We start from the raw sequence: 23,643 nt of genomic DNA on the forward strand, positions 1-23,643 counted from the left end.
GTGACTATTTCATGCCAGCAGCTTTCTTTCAATTTGTAACGTCTGCACTTCGTTCCAGCTTAAATTCAGACGCAGCCAACGCTACGAGCTAATGGACCAATCAGGCAGTGTCAAAAGCGCAAATCAGTGGGCTTTTTTTTTTTTTTTTTTTTTTTTTTATGCGATAGCTTAGTTGGTTACGCTTTGCAGGGATGTCGGCGTTGGTTGTTTTCTATCGCCGCAGCGGAGATGGACAAAATCCTCCTTCTCTCCGCCCCTGTCGCGAGGAGAGAGAAGCGGGGTTTTCCCATTGGCCGCGCCGCGCGAAGAGGGAAGAGAGGAGGGTCTCGACAATCCGTGAAAAACGGTGCGACGACGAAGAAGCGTCAGCGAAGTGCCTTCCCCGTCGTCTGGGAAGGATAACTTCAAAACGCCTGTTTTCAAACGTTACCCATGTACACGAAAGCCCACTTTTGCAGTATTCAGTTGATACGCCTAATGTTGGAGGGTTTTAGCAACTTCCTCCGTGTTCGATTTCGCCATAACATCTCTACCACTTGAACCCAACTCGAAACGTAGAAGTCGGAGGACGCTTAAGCTTCGCCTTTAAATGTGGAACGCGATAGCGTTATCGAATCCTTGGCCCGGTTGTGGCGCAGCGCCTCTGCACGCCTAGCCTTCGTCTCCGCGTTTTCTGCTTCAATTTTGCGTGGACGACCCCGTCGCCGAAACAGGAGCAGACGTAGATGCGGCATCCGCACTCATAGGAGACTACGACTCAGAAGAGCGCCCCGTACGGGTTGACGGCACCGCATCCATCGCGCACGTGTTCTTCCCCGGCGGACTCGCCCGGCCGACTAGCGGCGGACCCGCGGTGGGATAGGCATTCTCCACAGACGAACGATGACGGTAGGATTGTAGCGCCATTGAGCGGACTCGGCGACGGACGGAAACTTTCCGCTCCACCGCTACGGATAGAACTGAGGACGAGCCTAGCCTAGGCTCGTCCGTCAGCCACAGCCACATGACCTAGGTTAGGTCATGTGGCTGTGACGTCATGACCCTATCGACCAATGAGGGTTTTCGCGTCACGGCACCTTTTCTTGCAGGGCACCGAGGCCGGCGCGACAAAAGCTCCTGAACACTTTCGCGTTATTCGCGTGACGCCGGCTTTTACGGCACGCCACGAGACCGGCGCGCCTTTTCTGGGTCGCCATGCACCCGCCTTGCACCCGCCTTCCCCGCGGAGTTTCGCCTCGTTTCTATCCATGCTTCCTCCTCTCCGCCCATCCCTGAACGCCTTCCCCTCTGAACAATAACGGGAAAACCTGCAGTTTCGCTTGCGTCGTCACCGTTTTTGCTAATGGCGGCGCCTGGCACGGCCGTACTCGGATCCGACCCAGCAGCCAGCGCGGAGTGAACGACCAGCTTCCGCTGCTCACGACCGGCGTCGCGCCCACACTGACCACCAACGGGAGGCCGCCCGTGCCGCGTGTACGCGGCAACGTCTCAAAGATCCCGAGGTGCGACAGCGCGAAGCCGAGGCGCTTACACAGCGACGTGAGGATCCCGATGTGCGCGAACCTGCTACAGCTATCGCTTTTACTTCTTAGCACATTGTGGGCGGGAAAGCATTTCGAATGCAGGGACGCTTCAAAGCCGACATTCGCACGTTACTGAAATAGAGTAACTAAATACCATTACTCGCTACTTACTGAAAAAGTAGGCGACTCGTTGCTGCGATTCGAAAGAAACGCGCTACCTCAGCTTGAAAGCAACGCGTTATTTTCTTATTACTTTGATTGTGTCGTCCTAATAAAGCAGTAGCCATTTCCAATTTTTGTTTGTCTTGTGGCCACACTAATATTTCTTGGGCTTATCTCATAATGGCCTATATAGCGTCTTTTAGTCGTGCAAATTACAGGCCCGAGCAGCGGGGAGCACTAGGCTGGGAACTTGTTTTGCACACCTTGCCCCGAGAAATAACTAAATTCCGTTACTTGTTACTTCATCAAAAGTTGCAAGAATAGGTTTCTCGTTCTTTCTTAAACAACAACACCAAAAACAACCACTAGGTCGTTACTTTATATAAAAACAACAACAACAACAACTGCGTACAAGTAACGCTTTATAATAACATGTTACGTACAAGTCTTCTTCAAATCAGCTTTTCAGTCTGGCGCGCAGCCAATCTGTGCCTCTGGCTACTTGGACAGAGTGGCACCAGAGCTGCACATTGCCAAGCACAAGTTACGCGATCGCCGTTGCTAAATTGGATGAATACACATCGCACAAGGTTCACTAGAAATATTGGTCACTTTGATAGTCAACAAGGGTACAATAAGCGCCGCGCTAAACTTTATGCAAAGAATATTGGAACCAACCTTAGGTTCGATCAACGCAGGGTCATTTCTATCCTTTCTATGCGGCAATATCCACGCCGACGGAGACCATAATGTGCAGGTATTTCCACGTCATATACCTTATTGAGAGAGCACCCAGAACGCTCCAATTGCATTCGATCAACTTTCTCACGTCCCAAATTATCTCGCTCGGGACACCGACAACGCCACCAAGAAGTTCTGGGCGCTGCGATCTAATCGTAGATGTCACGTTTTTGGTAAGTTCACGTGACCAGAAGGGAAACGTGCATAACATGGCGGTGGCCAGGGTGTCTGTGTGTGTGTGTGGGGGGGGGGGGTGGAAGGGGCGGTCATTATTAGGTTTGGTACGGCGTCCTCTTATATCGCTCTGAGCCCCTCTACCTTGCTGGAGAGGAATCCCATTTTATCAGCGAATATGTTTGTGGGCTGGATTCCATGTGAAATCAGTAACGCTCAAGTTTAACTAAAAGAACGTCACCCGCGCATAGCAGGCAGTGCATAAGCTTACGAAGCATTTTCTGTTTAATCAGCTGTTTTTCCTTAAACGGGCCCTGCAATCATATTTAAGCGTTTACCTTTTTTGCGGTTTCCACGTCCCTCGGGGTTCGGGCAAGCCAGCGGGCACAGAGAGAGTAACTAAATATCAGTGCGTCATATTTCAACCGGACGACGCGGAAACTCCCTCCACCTACGGGGGCGACCCGCGGTGCTCAAAGCGCGCGATATGTGACGTCGTAGGTCCTGGACTTACTACTGGTCAGAGCCTCTAAAAGCTTTCTTTTTATCGAAATACAAAATATAAGTGTCGCGAACCGTTTCAATTATGTATGAAAGTAGTTTTTGTTCACAATTTTAGATCAGATAAGAAAGAAATGCAGTTTAGAAAGTACGGAAACAAGAAATGACCCGTCGACATATTCGCCGCCAAGCGGTGGAAAAGGCGTCGCATACTAGAAAAATGTAGTGGGATTAGGCACCAACGAACGGCGAGCGTAGAAATGTCCCGGATATACGCGGCGGCGCTGCGGTCGTTCGGACTGGACGATCCGACCTGTTCCGAGCGTTCCCAAGGCCTTCCGCGAGCATCTTTGGCTTGCGGTTTGGACTTTTGGCGGAATGGCAGCGCGAATGGCTCCCGTTCTGAACTGATCTTTACCCCGTGTTTGCTGTCGTTTGTGCCCAATGAAGTGTCATGCTGAATTAGTGTTTAATTGCGCAGCAAATGCAATGCGAGCCACCCTGGTTGCCCGCTTCATACAGCCTAGCCAGAACATAATTTGTGGCGCCTTTTCGAGCCATCGACACGGAGTGCGGCAGCCGTGACCGCTCGCTGAGCTCATTACCTCTCCTCTAGTTCACGGCCACTCAAGCAACCAAGGCCGTCATCAAGGAGGCTGTTTTTGCTTGTTTTTGGAATTTTAATTTGCCTATAACTTTTAAAATACAGCGAAATTCGATAAAAGAAAAGATTCACTAAGTTACTACGTTCAGCGCGCTCAGGTTCGGTGCAAATTAAAACCAGTAAAAAAGTCCTTGCAGGGCCCCTTTAAAGATGGTTTTCTGTTTTTGTTCTCCAGCGTGTAACCCACTTTTTGTTTGTTCCTTTATATAATGTTTTTTTTTGCAGCAGGTACCCACGCTTTGTGTAATTTCTGTGAGGGCCTTCAAGGTTTAATAAATGATGATGATGTAAAGAGCGTACTTATTCTTCGCAAATTATACATAATCGTACTAGGAACAATTAATCGCTAGCAGCAAGATTCACCAAAGGTCTCAGTAGGAGTCGAACCCCGAACCAAGCAATTCGTTGTCCGAGGTCTTAGTTCAGCATCACAAAGGTGTTTTCTTCTTAATTTTTATTAGAGTTACTGGGAGGAAATGAAAGAGAGCGCCAGTAGCTGAACTAAATATGACTCGCCGCGGACGGTCGCCTGAGGTAATTCTCGACTGTCCGTGGCAAGCGATACTTATACCCTTGTCAGACTGGCTAACTTAGTGTCACTTGAAGCGAGCGCACATCGTCCCTTTGTCACTCGTGCGGTGCCACATGGTAAATTTTAGTGTCACTCACCGAAGAGCACACTAGACATCGAGTCTGTTCTGCGACCTCACTACATTCGATCGAGGAGACCGAGTGTGCAGCCTCGATAGCAGTGTTTCCGGAATAAAAAGAAAACCTAATGGAAAACAACAAAGCTGCATAAAGTGAACGTATTTTTTTAGAGTGCTATTAGTATGCACTTGTTTTATGTCAACAAAATTAATTTATCGCAGAAAAACAAACGGCTAATCTAGCTCTCAACCTTTTTGATGCACACGTTGCTCATGATTGCGCAACAACGATCTTCGGCCATTTTGGTTTTTCAAAGACGAACCGAAGAGGTACCGCTTGAGCGCGAAACTGCAAACTTCGAATTGTAGTACGGAGTCTAGGGCAGCACCATGAACCTCAAGTCGCCCATTGGCCGAGCAGGAGAACCTTGCTGCGATACGACCATGGGAAGAACACCTGGAAGACCTCCGTAGCGGGAAGGTCTTCCAGGTCTGGATAGGACGCCTTTTTTTGCATGTCGTCAGGGCGGAGTCACGTGACAACAGGGATAACGTGACCGCCTACGCACCCCCCGACGCTTTACAAAACGATCGGGATGTTAAATAAAAAGGTTGTCAATGCAGACATTGCCTCCTCAAGCTTTCTTCACCTGTGCGAACGAACCAGGGACACGCATTTTCCAATCAACTGCGAATTCTATAATACGACGTTCAGATTCTTTGTCTATATAAACCATGCAAAATAAATAGTGAAATGCAACGGTGACGTACTTTGTAATGTTGGGCACAACCAGGCAAACGTTACGTGTGGTCTGATAGCTGATGTTGCACTTTGAGAAGCTGTTTTGCATTCCACATCACTTAAAAGGTCATAATGACTGCAGTCGACTGCACATTTGTTCTCGGTACATAACAGTAACAGCGACGCCGCCTGCAAGCATGATATTGGTTTGAGCGCCAGTTTCGATCACTTTACTACATCGCCGGCTACTGGACGTTAAGCTCGTACAGCCCACATTCATTTCAACGCGCAGTCCAAATCCCAGCATGTAGCGCAAAAAAAAAAAAAGAAACGCTGTGCGAAAGGTCACTGATTGAGAGAGGAGAAAACGGTGAAATTAAAAACAGGAAGATGAGGGTACGGGGGTGGGTGGTAGGTGGTCACGTGATCCCTCTTGTCACGTGACTGCGCCCTGACGAGGTGCAGAAAAGTCGTCCCTGTGTGGATATGATATCTACTTCGTACTTGTCTCGGCCCTTGATTGCTCAATATATTCTTCAAATGGGCCTAAGGCCTTCTAATTAATGCGACAACGTCTGGTAATCAGTTTATTTTTAAAGGATACAAAAGAGATTGTTGGGAAAATCTGCTCGTATACCTCAGCAACTTGCGTGCTTTTCACCTTACTCATCATCATTGACACCATTTCCGAGTTACACTCAATTTTGTTTGCCGTGTATCACAAAAGGCACGGTGACATCCGATCCGCTGAAGCGCACTCGCTCGAGGTGACACTAAATGAGCCCGTGCGTGAGTACGGGAGTATCAGTCTAGCATACTTTGTCCGCAGACGACCACCGGCGGCGAGTCAAACAGCCCAGCGTGCCTAGTCAGCAGGCGACTGTTGTCGGCGAGTCATACCTAGTCCGGCATTCTTAGTCCACAGGCGGTCGACGGCGGCGAATACTTAATCCACAAGCCACCGGCGGAAGCGAGTAATGCTTCAACCATCATTTGATGCGCAGGCGACCGCCGGCAGCGTCACACTTAGTCCACTATATTTATTTCACAAGCCACAGGCGGCCGGTGAGTCCTCCTTATATAATCATACTCAAGCCCGCAGGAGTCCACCGGCTCGCGCAGCTGGCTCCCGAAATCTGAAGCGTAGCTGCCTACGTGGACTCACGACATCACGGGGTGGCTCAGAGCTAAGGCTCTTTATTTTCAAATAAATAAAAAAGAAACTCATTGGTTTAATTTGTTTTGAATTCGAATTTATCCGAAAAACTCAGAATTTCAAAGTCCCGATGGAAAAGCAAAAAAAAAAAAAAAAAAAAAAAGCTGCAGTGTTTTATATATAAATTTTACAAGAGCATTGGGTCAGCGGTGCTGAGGAGAGGTCACTTTAGTTTTCTTCGAAATCTCAAAACTACTGAATTTCAAAGAAAAAAAGTAGAGCAATGTAAATTTGAACTCTGAATTGCAAAGAATTGGGGATCTAACAAAAACTCCGATAAGTCGTAAATTTTGATCGAAACATAAACCTCACAAATACCTTGCGAATTTAACAAGAAAGGAATTCCGAAAACAAGGAATCCCGCTCATAACATTCCAAGGGATAGCGCAGCGGGTGTATGACATCACAGCTTAAGACAGTAGTCTATACAGAGTAAAAAGGTCGCGGTAAACTTCCTCCCCTCGCGATTACTTCAATTACATAAGGGGTTCCTGGAAATTCAAGAACTTTCAAAATTCGAAGCTTTACACGCACTCACGAAAAAGTAGAACCCATGAAAGACTTCCGATTAAAGCATAGTCGTGACACACTCTACACCTGGATAAATTTAAACTCGTCTCGATCATTCTGGTGAGCCCGGAGAACACAAGCGTGTGTCGTGTGTGCAGCGCATTCAAAACAATCGTAAAGCTCCCCGTAACCAGCATTGTAAATAATGCACGCATAATGCAAGCGGGACGTATTCTGTGCTCCCCAGGGCTATCGAAATGACCAAGCAAAGTTCAGTCTCTTTATTTGCGACGTCTTGTCATATGTGGGCACTATACATCGAGATCTACGGAACAGGCATCACCGGCGTCTGTTACGCTTTTATTTTCCATCATAGTGGTGCAGGCTCACAACCCGGCGCGCACGCAAAGGCACACTTTAATGGAATAACCAGTTTTCCCTGAAAGAGTAATACATTTCGCAATGTTTATGACGTAGGCAGCGCAGTGTTGGGTGTGCGACATGTTGCTTACCAAACTAACGTATTCCGTCGAATTCCGAAGCTAATGACGAGTTTGTTAAACGTTTCGAGAGTTACATTGTAATATAATATTTGTTGCATTTCTCAATTAAAAAAGCATCTTTAAAAAAAGAGAAGAAAAAAAAAAAAACTTCTATGAGCAGAGTTTCGTGTTCATACAAAAGCAAGCTCAAAAAGGAAACGTAACATAACGCTATCCGCGGTATTTCTTTAAATGTCGGTTAACTGTGGAGGCGTTTCTAAAATTATTATATATCTTAACATTGTAACATCGCACACTTAGTTGGAATGTGATTACGCGGGTTAGTCAAAGTGTTCCCAGTCACATTCAATGCTTTTTTGCAGCTAAAGGCGCCAAGTGAACATAAGCCGTGCACCGATATTTCGGGACGAAAGCGTTTCTGGGAGACGGGTCCTGAGAAACTGTTATTAGATTCGTTTTACATTTAAAGAAAGCAGTTACGCGCTTTCGTCGAAGTAGTAGAAAAAGCCATAGCTTAATCTTTTGGTCTTCTCGATAAACAATAATTAGCCCATCGGAAAAGTTCATCACGGCTCAACTTGAAGAAAAACGTGAAGTGAGTCGTCTTTTACAAACTCATCCCTTTCGAGCTCGTTAGCAGTACACAACTGTTGCGTTCCACGACCACGATTACCGCCATTTTTTGGCATCTGGAAGTCAGGAATCTCTGGTGATTCACTAGCGTCATTTTTAAAAATCTTTCTATTTGTTTTATCTTTCGGATGAATGACACCGAGCGTGTAAGTCATGCTAAAGGGCCATTCTAGCATTGCATCGTTGGCACCTGGAACGATGCATAGGTAAATGCCTAAATATAGCTGTTCATTCTTTTTCAAAAGACTGATAATATAGCGCACTCTATACCCACGTACATAAAGAAAAGGGCCATACACCCCTGCAGAAATGTTCTCTGATGCCTCTTTTTTCAAGGCTTCCCAGCCATTAAAATACCAGTGAAACTCCTTGGGTCCGCAAAAACTAAGCACGCAATCGGATAGACTCTCTATAGCTTCCATAATTTTGGCGCTTTGCGAACGTAACTCCTGGATCACGTGCGTCTCCACTGTGTCTTCCACGGTAGCTGTTACGGCATTTGGTACAGCTAATCCTTGAGTGCCGATTCTAATCGACTGCTCGGAATCTCGGCATTGTTTGACGCTGGTGTACAGATTGGAGAGCTCCTCAGAGATCTTGAGCATGGCGTCCTTCAGTTCTGTGGTTGTCTTTCTCTCCGATGTCCTGATGTCCTCAAGGAACTGGTTGAGGCTGGTTTGCAGACAAGAAAGTTCCTCGGATATATTGAGCACCTCTCTTTCCAATTCCTTACTTGTCCCTTCTGTACGATCACAATTCAAGGTGGCAGGTTTCTGAATAGGCGTGGGTGCAGTGGATGTGGAACTGCAGCCGTCTTTGTAGTGGCCCACGAGCTCAGTCCTCAGCACTGATGATTCGCACCTGGGGCAAGGCACGACGTGAAACGAGCACTGCTTGTAGTGATCCACGAGTCTGGAAGCTTGACCAACGAAGTCGCAACCATTGGGTGCATTGCCGCAGGCTACCTAGAAAAAGAAATACGTTGAACAGAGATGTAAATACCACCCGAATGGAGTAAGGACAGCACCAGAAGATAAAATTCTAGCTCGTGACCCGAGCCGGATCTCAGCAAATTTGGGGTATTGTTTAAGTTCATTGTTGGAGGAAGGAAGAAAAAAAGGAAGAAAACAAATCTTTAGAAAGAAAAATAAATATTCAACATGACATTAAAAAAAGTTAAATGCGAGTTGTCTATCAACAGGGTTCTGTGCTTTCAATAAATACCGATAAATCTGAAAACAGTAACAAAACAAGCAGGTCTTATTAGAATTGGGGGAAAGGAAAAATTTTTATTCAACCGGCTCTTGAATATAAAGGGGTTTTAATTTTAATTCGAATATTTATATTAAAAAGAAATCAGTGAAAGGTAAACTAACACGGTTTGAGCAAGTTAATTATACGGTCAGGGGGAGATAATATAAACGGTACTTCTCACGATAAGTTACATAATTAACTAGAATATCTTATGAACTATTTAACTAAAGAAAATGAACATATGGTTTCAATTAAAAACTTGGGGAGCGAAATTGAAATCCACAAAGTCAGTCCATTTTAGAACGACTTGAAGCGCGATATGTTTATTTTTACCAATTAAATAGTTAGTTAGATTAATTTAGTTCATTATAAAACTCATCCTGAGAATTAGCCGCCGATATTATGCCCCCCTGGTCGTATATTTCTCCGGCGAACACTATATTAGTGTACATTTCATGGATTTTAGAGCGCAGCTCTTAGGCTCCCGTTTCCGGTTTGGGTGGCGCCGGCGTCGGCGTCGGCGTAGCCGCGCCCGTTGTATTATGGGAATGATGCAAGCGGGTGTAACCGCGCGTTACATTATGGGAAAACCTCCGCGCTATATTTAGCCAGAAAATTTCGCGCTAAATTTAGCGGGAAGTTTCCCGCTAAATATAACAAAACAAGTTCCCGCTAAACTTAGAGAAAAATTTACGCTATATTGGAGGGGCGCACGAGTGGAGGGGAGGGGCAGGAGTTGTTCACCCCTCCGCCCCTTCATGAGCCGGAAAGGGAAGGGAAGGGGTTCCCACCCCTTCCCTTCCCTTTCCGCCTCAAGAGCTGCGCTCCAATTCGGCATTGGAGAGAATTGTAATTTTGTAATAATTGAAATCGGCAATTTTGATTAGGATCTTTGGTAATAAATCTGTTCGCAATAAAAGTAAACACCCTGTACAAAAAGAGAAAAAAAAAAAGAACGTTTTGTGTGAAGATTTTTTGTTTTTTTTGGTTACAGCGTTATTTTGTGTTGAGCAGACACACAAACCCAATAAGTGTTTGTGAGGCTGTTTCTCGCTTCGGAACCACACACTTGTTCTTTTTTCTTTTGGTGGGGGGACGTTTTCCACGTATTCGGGTGACACCCGAGTTCCCCGTCGGTTAGGGAATTGGCGGGCCGGATTTATGGGTCAGGCTTAGAGGGGGGAGGGAGGGAAGGGTTATCGATTAAGCGTTTATTTGCTCAATTGAAAAATTTGTTTTCATTATCTAGAATAGGGTGGGGAGTTTTAGAGCCCCAAGCAGGAAGGACTCGTTTCAAAGAAGGGAACTTCGCTTCAACCCTCGTTACGCTTTCGTGTCGACAGTGTTCGTCGAACTCTTGCCATATTTATGGCTTATGTAACCTGGATATAGGAAATATCAACTTTTTTTATTTGCCAATCGAAACGACTTGGAATTGAAAACGTATGACGGTGAGATATGAAGGTTTGGAATTTCAGCGACGGCAGCTGCTATACATAAAGCAATTTTAGTTATAGCAATCTAGAAGCGACCCAAATTGGAGCCTACTACACCGGTTATATCTTCCCAAATTATTAACTATTTAACTTTCTGGGACAATTTTTTTTTCGGTCGAGAAACCTTGAGGGTGTAGCCTGATAGGCTGACCTGATAGCATTACCCTGCTGGTAAAGTGTAGAATAAACTCATGTTTATGTTGCACTTAAGCATCCTTTAGTTAAATTAATTTATTTCAGTTGAACGAAGGCTTGGTTCACGAGTTTTAGGTGACAGTTTTCCTTCATCCGCCAAAAGAGGCCGAGGAGCTTTTCTTTGTATATGACAATTTTGCGGCAGCTTTTCTCCGGCGAGATTTGCTCTGGTGAAATTTTCTCCGGGGAGTTTTTCTCCGGGGAGCATTCCTCCATCGCTTCTTTGATCTGCCCCTTGCATGAGTTCTATTTTATACGCCCCGATAAACAGCATTTTGTTTTCAACATCAAACATTTAAATTGTGAAATGAGCAACGCTAACACACTAGGTTGTGCGGCTGGACCGGAAGTTGCTATGTGCATTACGGTGTGGCGCCATCTCGAGGACACCTGTCTAACCAGCCGAACCGCAGACACGAGGTTCCCCTCGGGTATTCGCAACTCCAACACCCTTTAGGTGGCGGGGTGGTAGCTCCAAGATGGCGGAAGAGACGGGGATAGATGCTCCCGATTCTCCAGGATTTCCCGTGCGCCTGCTCGCTGACTCTGGTCAGCGCGCTGAAAATGATTTACATGTCTACAAATACGATGCGGGTAGGGAGGGATCGTAATACAGGTGACGGATATGTTGATGCACGTTAGGAAAACGAACATGCTGATATTTAAAAGTTGCAGACGCCTCAACTTGCGAAGCTTTGTGCTGGGCGAGCGCGTTTTAGACACCGGCAACGTCACTGTTTGTGGCAGAATATTTCTGAGGATGATGAAGATATCATGTTTGCGCCTTGCCTGACCATTAGTGCTCTGAAAAGTGAGCCGGGCACGGTGGCCGTCAAGCTTCAGAAGAGCAGCGTTCGCAATATCGATGTCTTCGTGTCACAGGCTCACAACTAGCTGCTCTCCGTCTAAGTTTTAGTGCACTGCAACACGTGATCAAACTGCTCTATGGTAATTGATAAAAAGTTTGTTACCGCAGGCTACCGTGCGGTGTAGCATTGCAACCGGAAGCTCGCGCTGCGCCTTTGAAGCACATTTTTCAGCGCGCGCCAGGAGCGTTGCCATGCTCACAGTAGCCTGCGCTAATGCTATGCTAAAACTGCTTATTAACATTATCGGCGTGTTTAGGTGTTTTATTTATTTTTCTATCGAAGATAAATATTTTAATATACTGTACTTTTTTTTGTACTGTAATATTTGCAACGTTGCGGCCCCTCTCGCCAAACCTGCCCGTTCTTAGCTCTCGTCACGAACGGCTGGTTAACACGGACGCGCTAAAAATGCTTCGAGCATTTATTCCTTTGCTTTGCATTCAACTGAAAGCAAGTAAGGGTATTCTTCTGTCTTTTTAAAGTGCTTGGAATAAATGGTCGTGTTTCTTGTAGCGGCCTTAAAACGCGAAGCCATTCTCCATGTGTATTGCTCGACATACTGTTGCGCGACGAGTTTTCTTCTACTTATGGCAAAGAATGGACTTTTCGTGGACCGTACTAAAGAGCTTTACATTATTAGCGGGAGCCTTTGCCGTCCCGTTAAGCACAGATAGGGCTGGCGGCCATGCACGAGACAAGAAATCCGCAGCGTATGCGATATACGAAAAGTACATAATGAAATTAGACATCCCGATCCTTCGTGCAACGCTGTTGAAGGCGAAACACAAGAGCTCCTACTTTAACGCGCTCACTTTCTTTTGTTAAAACGGCTTCACGCATCAAGGCCGACATCCCTGCCACCGTTTCAGCGCCGCCGCCGCCGCTGCCGTCCCCGCTCCTCTGGTTCTCCGTTTGTCCGCGAGAGGGCGAGCGGCGCGGCTGGATTTCCGATATGCGAAAACGATGCGCGGACTTTTCTATTTCGAGTTCTGGTGCCCCAATGTGAGGTTTTGCCGTCCTTTCCGTCGGCACGTCGCGCGTTTCGTCATGGAAATGAAAGTGGGAAAACGATACGGAACGGACGATGATTTTTATAAGGCTTTCCGCCAGTTTCAAGTGTCCACAAATCACTTTAAAAAAAAGACAAAACCAAAAGAAGTTGTTAACGCCCACGTGTCCGCGGAAGCAATGAAGCTCGAAAAACAGCTCCAGTTCTCCAAAGCGACGTTAACCTGCAAGGGGTGTAACCGAACTACCGGCCGTGGGGCGGGGGAGCCGAATTGCCGCCCCCCCTCGCGCCCCACGTGGGAGTATTCGCGACTCCGACTAACTATAGGTGGCGCCACTCATTTTCCAAGATGGCGGGTTTAGTGAGGGACAGAGATGCGTGCCGCTGCTGAGCCTGTCTAGTGTGCTGGCTTCACTGAGCGGCATAAATTATATTTGGTAATACGAGGAAGCTAATGTTTTATGAGCGCAGGTCACCTCTTTAACCTCAAAACAAGAACGGTGTTTAGCGTATTATTTACGGAAGGATGCGCGTTTTAATTCTGGGGCGAAACCGAAACTTACCTTTATTTTGGATATAATTTCTCGATATAGGTCTTAATTTCGGATTCTTTCATGACTCAAGATGTGTCTCACGTTGTAATTATTTACTTAGAAAAGTTGTTCGCGGAAACTTTATTTTCTGACATACTGTTTGATCCAGGCTGATATTTGTAGTTTTTGAAAAATCAGTGCTGATATTTGTGCATTCTCGCTGCCTTTTTCTCGCTCCTATAATAGCCATGGGAAATAATGACAATTATCCCAGCGCAAGAATAAGAGAATTTCAATTTCTACAATATGTCCACGAAACGCATAAACTAGTAAACGTTGCTCTCACTGCAACAACCGAAAGACGGAATCCGAGTCAGACAGCTGAAGTGTGTGTGTTTTTATAGCACCGCGTTACGCGTAGGACTTCATATTACATCCAGTGTTTGACTGTTTGTCTATCTTGGTAACTATGTCAGAGTTTTTCATATGCTAAAAAGAAAACAGAATTATACCTTTTTGGAAAGACTATTATGGTTAAATAGCGTATTCTCGTGATCTTGGCGTTAATTGGAGGCATACATTGCCGCGATTTGTATTTATATTAATAACATTAAAATTCATATATTTGAATAAGTAATTCTTCAAGCTCTAATATAATTTGTTGCTTATGATGTTATTTTAAACGCGCGAAGAAATATGACAATGAAAACTGTGCTAATTATGATCACTGGTTCCAATTGCTGCATTTTAATTTCCAATAAAATAAAAATAGTCAAAAATCAATGAAAACATTCTAGCTAATGTGAGAAATTCATGTAAAATTACATTAATTCTGGGTAAGGTATATTGTGCTATCCAAGTCGCGACTTTTGACAATCGGCGAAACGTCCGAAACGTCCGGTACAATCCCATACCGGCTGCAGCACTACGTTGGGACAGTGAAGAGTGTTGTTGGCATTCGGAAACGACATTTCGCGAGCCATGATCGCGAGGAGTTCCGCCATGCCCGCTGAGCAGGAGAATCGGGGGACCCTCACTAGAGCGCTTCCCGTTTCCACCGCGGGAGGGCGAACGTCGAGCTGGAGACGCTGATAGCGTGTGAGTGGCCGGCTGGCGCTGCGCGGTTTTCTTATACGAGAGCCCGCTGCGCTAGCTGAAGCTGGCCCGCCAAAACCTTTGCGGCTGCGACCTGCCGCACGCATGATACCGATATTTATTAGAACGGAGTGAAGTGTAGTGAGGGCGGAAGTTTAGAGCTTGCCACCGCGACCCAGGGCCGCCGCGGCATCCCTCCAGCGAGGCGAACCACGGCAGCGTGCGAATCCAGCGCAGCCGCGCAAGCGCCACCCGGGCCCGCGGAGTCGCCCGCGAAACAAGTTTCGCCTTGGTTAGGCTTAGCTAAAGGCTTAACTTGCGCGGCGGGCTCTCCCGCTCAAAAACTGTGCCGCGCTAGTAGTCCTCTACTATCCTTTGAAAGACTCCCTCCTACTATAAATTCGACAGGTGCACGTGTCAAAACATTAGAGGAAGCACATCTTCCACATGTTTTTGAGACGCTAACTAGTTTTGCAAGAAGCTTCAGTTCAGGTCCAGGAATCGGAATAGAAAAGCCCGCGCGTCGTTTTCGCATATACATATGCGAGGAAGCGCCTCGTGTCCGTCGTTCGACCGGTTGTACAGGTGCCCTTGAGATGGCGCCATACCTTAGTGCAGATAGCAACTTCCGTTCGAGCCGCACTAAGTAGCGCGCATTGCATTGCTCTTATAAAACATACTTTGTGAAAAAGAAAGGAACGCCGTAAATACACCCCTGCATTTTAAGAAAACTAAACCCCGAAAACGCGGAACCCTAGCTATAAGTACCGAGAAAAATACTTATGTTAAAGGGCTTGTAAAGTATCTGCACTATATCTGCAATAGCTGCAACATATATCTTTCAAGCTTGCTCACCGTCCGCTTCTCGATGTAGCCCTGCGGAATATCCAGTTGAACAATGTCATCGCCGGCGAAGGATTCTTCATCCAGCGGGCAAGTGCTCCCTCTCCTCTCGTACCCCTGGTGACATTTCGAGCAGAGCGTGTGGCCACATGGCAGCCTGGCAGCTTTCCTCGACACCAGGCCACAAAGGGAGCATGCGGCGTGTGCAACGGAAGACTCTTGCAAATGCAAGGGTCTCCAATCCAGGATGTCGCAGAATGCGGATACGAAGAAGGACCTCATCTTCAAAGGGTCAGGGTAACAGTCATTCGATTGTCCCCGACTGGAAGGAATCTGCAGAACAGAGAATCCTTGATGTTAACTCAACATCAACTTGAACGCTCTACAGAAGAAAATCGAAACCAAATTAGACGTTTGTATTCAGACAGCGTAATTTAGGTTTGCCCTTGGGTTGCGGCCACACTGATTTGCTGTAGATGAGAATTTTAGCCAGTGGATTACGACCGCTAGCCTGAGATTGTAACGTGCACAAAGCAGTAGTAATAGACAATCGTACGCAGGTACGACTCACATCCAGATCAAAACGGTAATCATTTGAATAGATCGTTACGCAAACACACGAAGTTCGGAAAACAAATTTTTTGCGTCATACAATTAAATTTGCTTGCGAGGTCTCACAGATGCGTTCTTTGCGTACAAAATTTTCTTAATACGGAATGTGTTACATGGCTGGCACCTAACCATGTCGGGCTAGGTGCCAGCAGCGGAAGTCGACATTCCCACTGCCAGCGCTCGTCTCCTCGTTGATCTTATAGGTGCCGCCACGGCGGGGGAAAAACCTTACGTGTTCAGACATAAAGCGGTTCCGGTTCCCCTAAAGCCCCTTCATGTTTTAAAAGTAGCGCAAAGTGCGTCGATGCACGAGTCACGTGCAACGTGCAGCCCTTCGGAAGATCATGGCGGCACAGCGCAGCACTGACACTGATCTCTATTGTAGTAGGCTGGATCGCGGACCGCGGCGTCGGCAGCTGGGGCCGAGTGTCGCCACCAGCGGCCATTGATTGACACCAGCCAATGCATGGGACACTATGGGAAGAACGAGAAAAAGTGACGTTTTCCCCTGTTTCTAAGCTGTTGTCGGCACTGAAACGTTTTCAATGCTTTTCGATAAGCTCATCAAATAGCTTGCGTACAAACATTAAAACTGACAGCCCTCGCAGTTCTTATAAACAAATATTTTGTGGTCGAGAGTGACTCCTCTGTTGTGCAGCTCAATGAGGCGAGAGTTACCCGGAGTTACCGCGGAGTCGGTGGTGGTTTCGTTGAGTTGGGTTTAGCAGACGACAAGCTCGAAGGCTTTGCTACACACAATTCGCTCACTCGCGGAAAGCCGCTGTCGAGATGAAACTTCTTGGTCATTCATCAACTTCTGGGCTTTTCTAAGGACGGTCTTATTGACGTCAAGCTCCTTTGTTTACTCCACTAGAAGAGCAAGCTTGCCAGCTCAGCCGTAGGTGCTCCGGTACGTTTGATTTTTTTTATTCGGCGACTGGACGTTTTCCAAATACCAATTCAATCTCCAAACACCCAACATAAGGATCGCAGCGCACCATAAAATACTCGCCTTAGAGCACAGCGTACACGCTTCGATATGCTTACTTTTGTGCGTGTCTCCCATAGACTAGCGTGTATTGCCTGGTGTCAAGCAATGGTCGCCGGTGGCGACACCGACGGGCTCCCGATCCGCCATCCAGCCTACCAAAATAGAGATCAGTGAGCACTGAGCTAGATTTCAGACGCCATGTTCGTCCCAGAAGTGGCACGAGGCATGTCTCTCGAGCATTTCCACTACAATGAATGGCGCCACTTTTCCCAGGTTAGAGGGGCTTTATGTTCCCCACAGGAAGGGCGCAAGATAGAGGGACAGAAGAGACGAGAAAAATGAGCAGACGCTCACTTTGCCGCGAGAGTTTGCTTCTTTTTTCCTTCAAGCTGGCACCAAGGGCTCTGCTCGGCGCTGCCGCGTTCCAAGTTACCGACCTCACTAAACGTTGGGTGCATCCGTGACACCGCCACAACTTTAGTTCACAGGAGGCAGACGGCCATGCATGCAAGGGATTGTGCCGTCTCGTGCTCTGTACATGCGCAGAGCTCCAGCGAGGTTGTTGCACGTGCAGAAAGGCTAAATTTCCTTCGATGCATTGCGCCAGTGGTGGCGTAGTCAAACTGGTTGGTGAGATCGGTCTATTGTTATGTGTTCTGCAGGCCCCGTCTGCTGTGTCTCTCACATCAAGAGGCTGAGAAGGTCGCACGGACCCTGCAACCGCAGAATATGGCGCCCATCGAGTATAACATCCACGGGGTGCTCCTTCGCGCCATCCAGTCTGCACATGTGTACACAGTGTATCCACACTAACGCGTAACACTGTGTTACCACTGCCTTTTCCACGATAGCATCTTTATATTTCTTATTTCGGAGTCGAATTTTAGACCTTGCTTCTCTCACTATGTTTGTGTCATTCTTGAGGTAGCTCTTTTACACCCCAGTCCCGAAATCCATCTTGTTGTTTTTACTTCTTCTCACTTTTGTTACTTTTAACCACTTTTTAGTGCTCCTTCTTTTTCTTTTTTTTTTTAGCGCGGTCGCAGAAAGGTACTGTATCACCCAGGTAATATTTACTTTCGAAAAGTTATTTTGTTACAATACAATACAATAAACTTTATTTTTCCAGAAGTACTGGAGGGGTCCCCAGACAAAAAGCTGCTAAAAGCAGTTTGACTGGGTCTGGGACCCGCTTATACATGGCAGCAGCTCGGACAACAAACATATAAAACACTTTACCAGGGTGATAAGAAAAATAAAACAAGGTCACATAACACTGGAGCAGCAGAAGAACAAAATTAGCTATGAATAGTTAAAACAGTAGGTACGTAAGTCTTTTTTTGCCAATTGTGTAGATGTTCATGTTGTTTGTGAAACATTTATTTAACACGTACGGTACTTTGTAATGCAATGATTGGAGGTTGTAATTTGTGCAGCACCGAGGAAGGAGCCAAGTGTCGACACGGCGTGTGTTCATATTACTTTCACGTTTCTCAAGTTCAGAAATAAAATACAAAAAATCTATGAGTGTTGGCGATGAGAAACGAAGAGTACAGAGTAAACGATAATTATATACGCGTTCTACGGGAAGTATTTGATATCTAGAAAATAACGGTTCTGTATGGTCTGTATATGAGACACCCGCGATATAACGTAAAACTTTTTTTTTTGCAATAATAGTACATTTTGAAGGTTTGTCTTAGTTGACGTAGCTCATGCAAGATTACAGTAATTTAAATTGGACTCAAATAGTGCGTAGTAAAGTTTTAACTTAATTCTGATTGGTAGAACATGACGACAGCGGGCAATAATGCCAACAACTCTGGAACGTTTAGCAATTAGGTAATTAACATGGCAGTCCCACATCATATACTCGGAAAAAAGTACTCCTAAAATTTTATGTTGGCTAACTAATTCAATTTGTGAATCACCAAGTTTGATTTCATTTTTAATCAGAACTGGTTTATTAATAGATCTAAATAAAATGGCTTTAGATTTTTGGGCGTTTACTTTAAGGCCATTAACTTTGGACCACATGTCAAATTTACTTAAGATATTATTCGCTTTACATACCAGAACATCAGCATCAGTAGCACAAACAAAGAGGCTCGTATCATCAGCATAAATGACAAACTGAACTTGGTGATCGATGTTAACAATATCATTTATGTATACATCAAATAGAAGAGGCCCAAGTATGCTTCCTTGCGGCACACCAGCAATAACATTATGAAAGGAAGAGTAATGACCGTCAATTACTACGCACTGTTTCCTATATTGTAGATATGATGTAAGTAAAGCAAGGGGTACTCCGCGGACATCATAGTTGCCAAGTTTAGCAAGAAGAATGTGGTGATTGAGAACATCGAACGCTTTACTGAAGTCTATAAATACACCTAACGTAAGAAGCCTTTTTTCAATATTTTGTAATATAATTTCTCTTTAATGTAATAAAGCGGCTTCAGTGGATTTACCTTGTCGAAAACCAAATTGACAGTCCGATAGTATAGAATGTCTTGTAAAAAACGAATTTAGACGTGCCAGTATAATTTTTTCAAGTGCCTTAGAGAAGATAGGTAATACAGATATAGGCCTGTAATTATTCGGGACGTTCTTATCACCTCCTGTATATATACCAGAAACTTTTGCCAACTTCATGTTTGCTGGAAATTGGCCAGATGATAATGCCAAATTATATATGTGTGCTAAGCATGGGGCGATTATATCTATTACATATTTAGCCGGCTTTATTTAATTGATCAACGTCACTACTTTTGCTGTTTTTTAGTCCTAAGAATATATTATATATCTCAATTTCGTCAGTTAGATTTAGAAAAAAAGTATCGTTATTATGCCTTACAAATGAAAGGGCACTAGGATTAAAAGCAGTGGGTTGTTCAACCGAAAAGTGAGTGTTAAAGCATTCCGCCAGACTTTCATCGGACATAACTTGACCGTCTATTTTTAATTCACCGATAGAGGGGGACACCTTTGTACGATTTATGACTTCATTTATTATTTTCCAAACCACATCGGGGCGCTCTCTGGTGGCATTATGGAACATTTGCTTATAGTATGAAGATTTGGCTTTTCTAAGTTCAGAAGTTAGATTATTCCTAAATTTCTTGAAAGACGAGAGTCTGTTTGGGTCCCTCGTTTTTAGGAAAGCTGTGTATAGGCGGTCGTTTTTATGCATCACGCTGGATTCTCACGCTGCGCGACAGCGTGAGAATCCAGCGATAGCATTGCCATCGAAAATTTCGATGCGGGAGTAAGGCCTAGCATCGTACATACATCGAACGCCGTCTGCTTGTCTGCCTCAGGTTGCGCCTCACCATGGTGAAGGCATCGGCTTTTCTTCGCAGTGGTTTCCGTGGAGCGACGTTAAAATGCAGCGGTCACCAAACTCTTCTTTATAAGTGCAGTGGCTGTGCGGGAGGGGCATAAGTGAACCGCGAACACAGTAAGTGTCTTTACCCAATTTCGACCGTATCTTTGCTGGCGTTAATAAATAGTCTGTCTACTGAAATGACGCCTTCGAAGCAGTACGCATTCATCTGTGAAACGTGGCGTCCTTGTCAAGTTTCCGCGTCGCAATCAGCTGCATGGTAATCTATGACTGCGATAGTACCCGCGGGTGCACCCTCGTTCGCAATAATGAGCTGTTGCATACAGGTGGCACACAAATAATAAAGCCAGTGATGCGTGCGTTACAAACATTTAATTGATATTGTTTTGGACGTTAAGCAGCTGATGTCGTCTTTTGGAAGAAATACCAGAGAATTTGAGGGAAGCAGATTCGGTTCTCTCAAATGCTTCCGAACATTCTGCTTGCTCTCGAGGCGCTGTTAGTCGTATGTTTATGCTTCGAAACCCGGGTACGTGACGCGTGTACCTCCACTCGCGTCGCGTCGCGGCCTGAGGTATTACCGGTAAACACGCACCAATTTTTCCAATTTACTTTAGAAGGAAAATGTGTCCACAATATTGGATCGCAGCATTGGTTTAATAATTTGTAAAAGATGAAAGTATGTCAATAAAATTTGATTGTGAGGGCAGCTTCCCGCTTCATGAATTGTGGCTTCCTTATATGTGAAATATTTGTTTAAATCAAGAATTGAAAGCATACCGAACACTCATGATGTCCTGATCTTGGTCCGAATGCAAGTGGCAGAACGATTTGTCTTTATAACAATAAAATCAACAATGTTTGAATCAAGCAACAGCTCAAACCGCCTAATTACATTTCTGATGTATGTTTATCCTGGATTATACCAGGCCGCAGCCGCGAACGAGCTCTTCAGAATCTGCTATCGTCTTTCTGGTCTACCTTGGCAGAGACAGACTCGTGTAAAAAAACACTGAGCTTCTTGGAGGCAACCTTGCAGTCCTCATTGTCAGAGCCTCCATGAACCATTGGAAAGAAGGGTCCCTGTTGTTTTATCGACACGTTTCATCAACTTTTTACGACTTTCGTTTCATCGATACTGCCACACTGTGCTGTGAAGTTTCATCGACACACAAATTGCACGCTGTAGGAACATTTTGTTGTGCGTTTATCACTGAAGCAGATATTAAACTATCCGACCCACCCAGTTCACGACGCTTTACGGCGACAGTTTCCAGCAGTTCATTACAAAAATGTGGACCCACCCAGCCCACCCGTACACGCCGCTTCGCAGCAGCGTGTAAGGGTGGTCCTGCCCCCGTGCATGTACCCGTACCCTTGCTCACCAACAAAGCAGCGCACCCCTAACCAAACAAAGATTTTGTCGACGAAACATAGCAAGATATGTCGATGAGCGAGTGTCGATGAAACAATCTGTTGATAAAACGTCGCAGCGTTCAAACAAACTGTCGGGGAAATGTCATTTGATGAAATGAGTGGCACCACACAAAAAGCCTGTTCCCGAGCCGCGTTACTTAAACACTATCGCAGGCATCATTTTTAGATACCCATTGCCAGAACTAATGCACTCTAAACAAAGAAGAAAATGAATTTCACGCCCCTCTGCTGTTAAAGTTCACGACCTGGAATTGGATAAGGGGCCATGAGGCAAATTTGAAATCGTTCTGAGCTCGACAAGATAGACTCATTATCGGCGTTATTGGTGCAAAAGTATGACGAGTACAGCGGGCTCCGGCCTGAGAGCTGATGGTTAACGTGGGGCTCCCCAAGCCGAGGGGTATGGTATGGCGAGCTCACACCGACACTGGGAAGCGACCACCTACCTATCTGATCTCGTTGCAAGCCTTAGACCTCAGCCTTCAAAGGGCTCTGCATAATTTGTCGTATGGGATAACTGCTTAGCAGCCCATTAGACTAATCCTACGATTTCGCTCCAACAGTACATCCCCAGGCCTTCCAGGAGGCGACCCACTTGATCCGGGTGCGAAAAAGGACCCCAAATCGTGATGTGCACTATATAGTTGACCTCTGGGCCAGCTGATGGGGGCACTACAGGGGCACCAGCGGAAAATGTGATTACGCCTGTTACAGCCTATAGCATCACAAAACCCAGAAATACCTCCATTCATTCTAAAGCAGCTTTAGAAGCCACCCAAGCACTCGAAAACAACCTTTCGGTACTTCACAACTCTGCCCTTGGCAACAAGTCTGGCTGCAATCTGTGCATTGTGATTCTTATCGGCTTTGAAAACGTTAGATTTATTCCTGTACATTGCACTAGTCCGGGAGGTTCAAAACTGAGGTCTCTATGGAAGACCGCTTCACTTCATCACAGCCTTTCTGCAAGACGGACAATATCAAGCTTGAGCTAGGCCCAGTTACTGGCATTGGCATTCCCCAGATCTCCGTCCTCTCACCAATCCTTCATCAATGTTGTAGCCGACGTTTTCTCACGTCAAGCAATTAGTGCTGTTTTTACGATATATTTCCAGCGAGTACAATGGCGCCTTTTAAATTCAGGAAATCTATGCCGCACTACTTCAGACCGCACTTCGGCGCACAGGGCAGCCTGCTCCTCATCCACCACGAGGTGTTGGCCAACTCGCCAAAGTGCGACCCAAGAGTCGTAATGGCGGTCGACTTCAAGGGAACTTTCGACGCGCCCATTATGGTTCGAAACAGAGCACTAGCACTGGCATTTTGCTCTCCACTGTGCTAACACAAGGTATTGTTATTTCCAGGGTGGCCTCGGTCGTGAGAATGGCCACCGACGTCCAGTTTATGCTTTGAAACAGGTCATTGGCAGTTAGAGTTAGCTGCACGCAGCGCTGATGCACGTTATTGTTATTCTCAGAGTGGCCTCGGTCGTGTGAATGGCCACTGACGTCCAGTTTATGCTTCGAAACAGGTCATTGGCATTAAGAGTTAACTGCCTACAGTGCTGACACACATTATTGTTGTTTTCAGAGGGGCCTCGGTCATGTGAATGACCATAGGCGTTCCCTTTAGACTTCGAAACAGAGTACTGGTACTGCGATTTCGCTCTGCGCTGTGCTAACACTCGGCTTTGTTATTCCCAGAAGCCTCAGACCTGTAAATGGCCAGAGACGTCCCATTTATGCTTTAAAGCAGAGCACTGGCAGTGATATGTTGTGTCGTTTTTCTTAAAAAAAACAGAGCTTATTTCCAATCAAAATTTCATTTGCTGCGTAGCAAAGATGTTTAGACAGCGGGAAGGGTCAATATGGCATCTGATGTCTTTGCTGTAGATGGGCTGCAAACTTTTGTTTTCGTGAAGTTGAAATCTATACTGGTGAT

At 45.8% G+C, this 23,643-nt stretch overlaps 1 pseudogene; it reads right to left on the bottom strand.

Moving 5' to 3' along the window:
• Nucleotides 1–7,193: 7,193 nt before the first annotated feature.
• Nucleotides 7,194–20,290, bottom strand: LOC120838725 (annotated as a pseudogene).
• Nucleotides 20,291–23,643: the final 3,353 nt, after the last annotated feature.

Source organism: Ixodes scapularis, unplaced genomic scaffold (genome assembly GCF_016920785.2).
Source record: "Ixodes scapularis isolate PalLabHiFi unplaced genomic scaffold, ASM1692078v2 PGA_scaffold1__304_contigs__length_218370807, whole genome shotgun sequence".
NCBI classification, from domain to species: Eukaryota; Metazoa; Arthropoda; class Arachnida; order Ixodida; family Ixodidae; genus Ixodes; species Ixodes scapularis.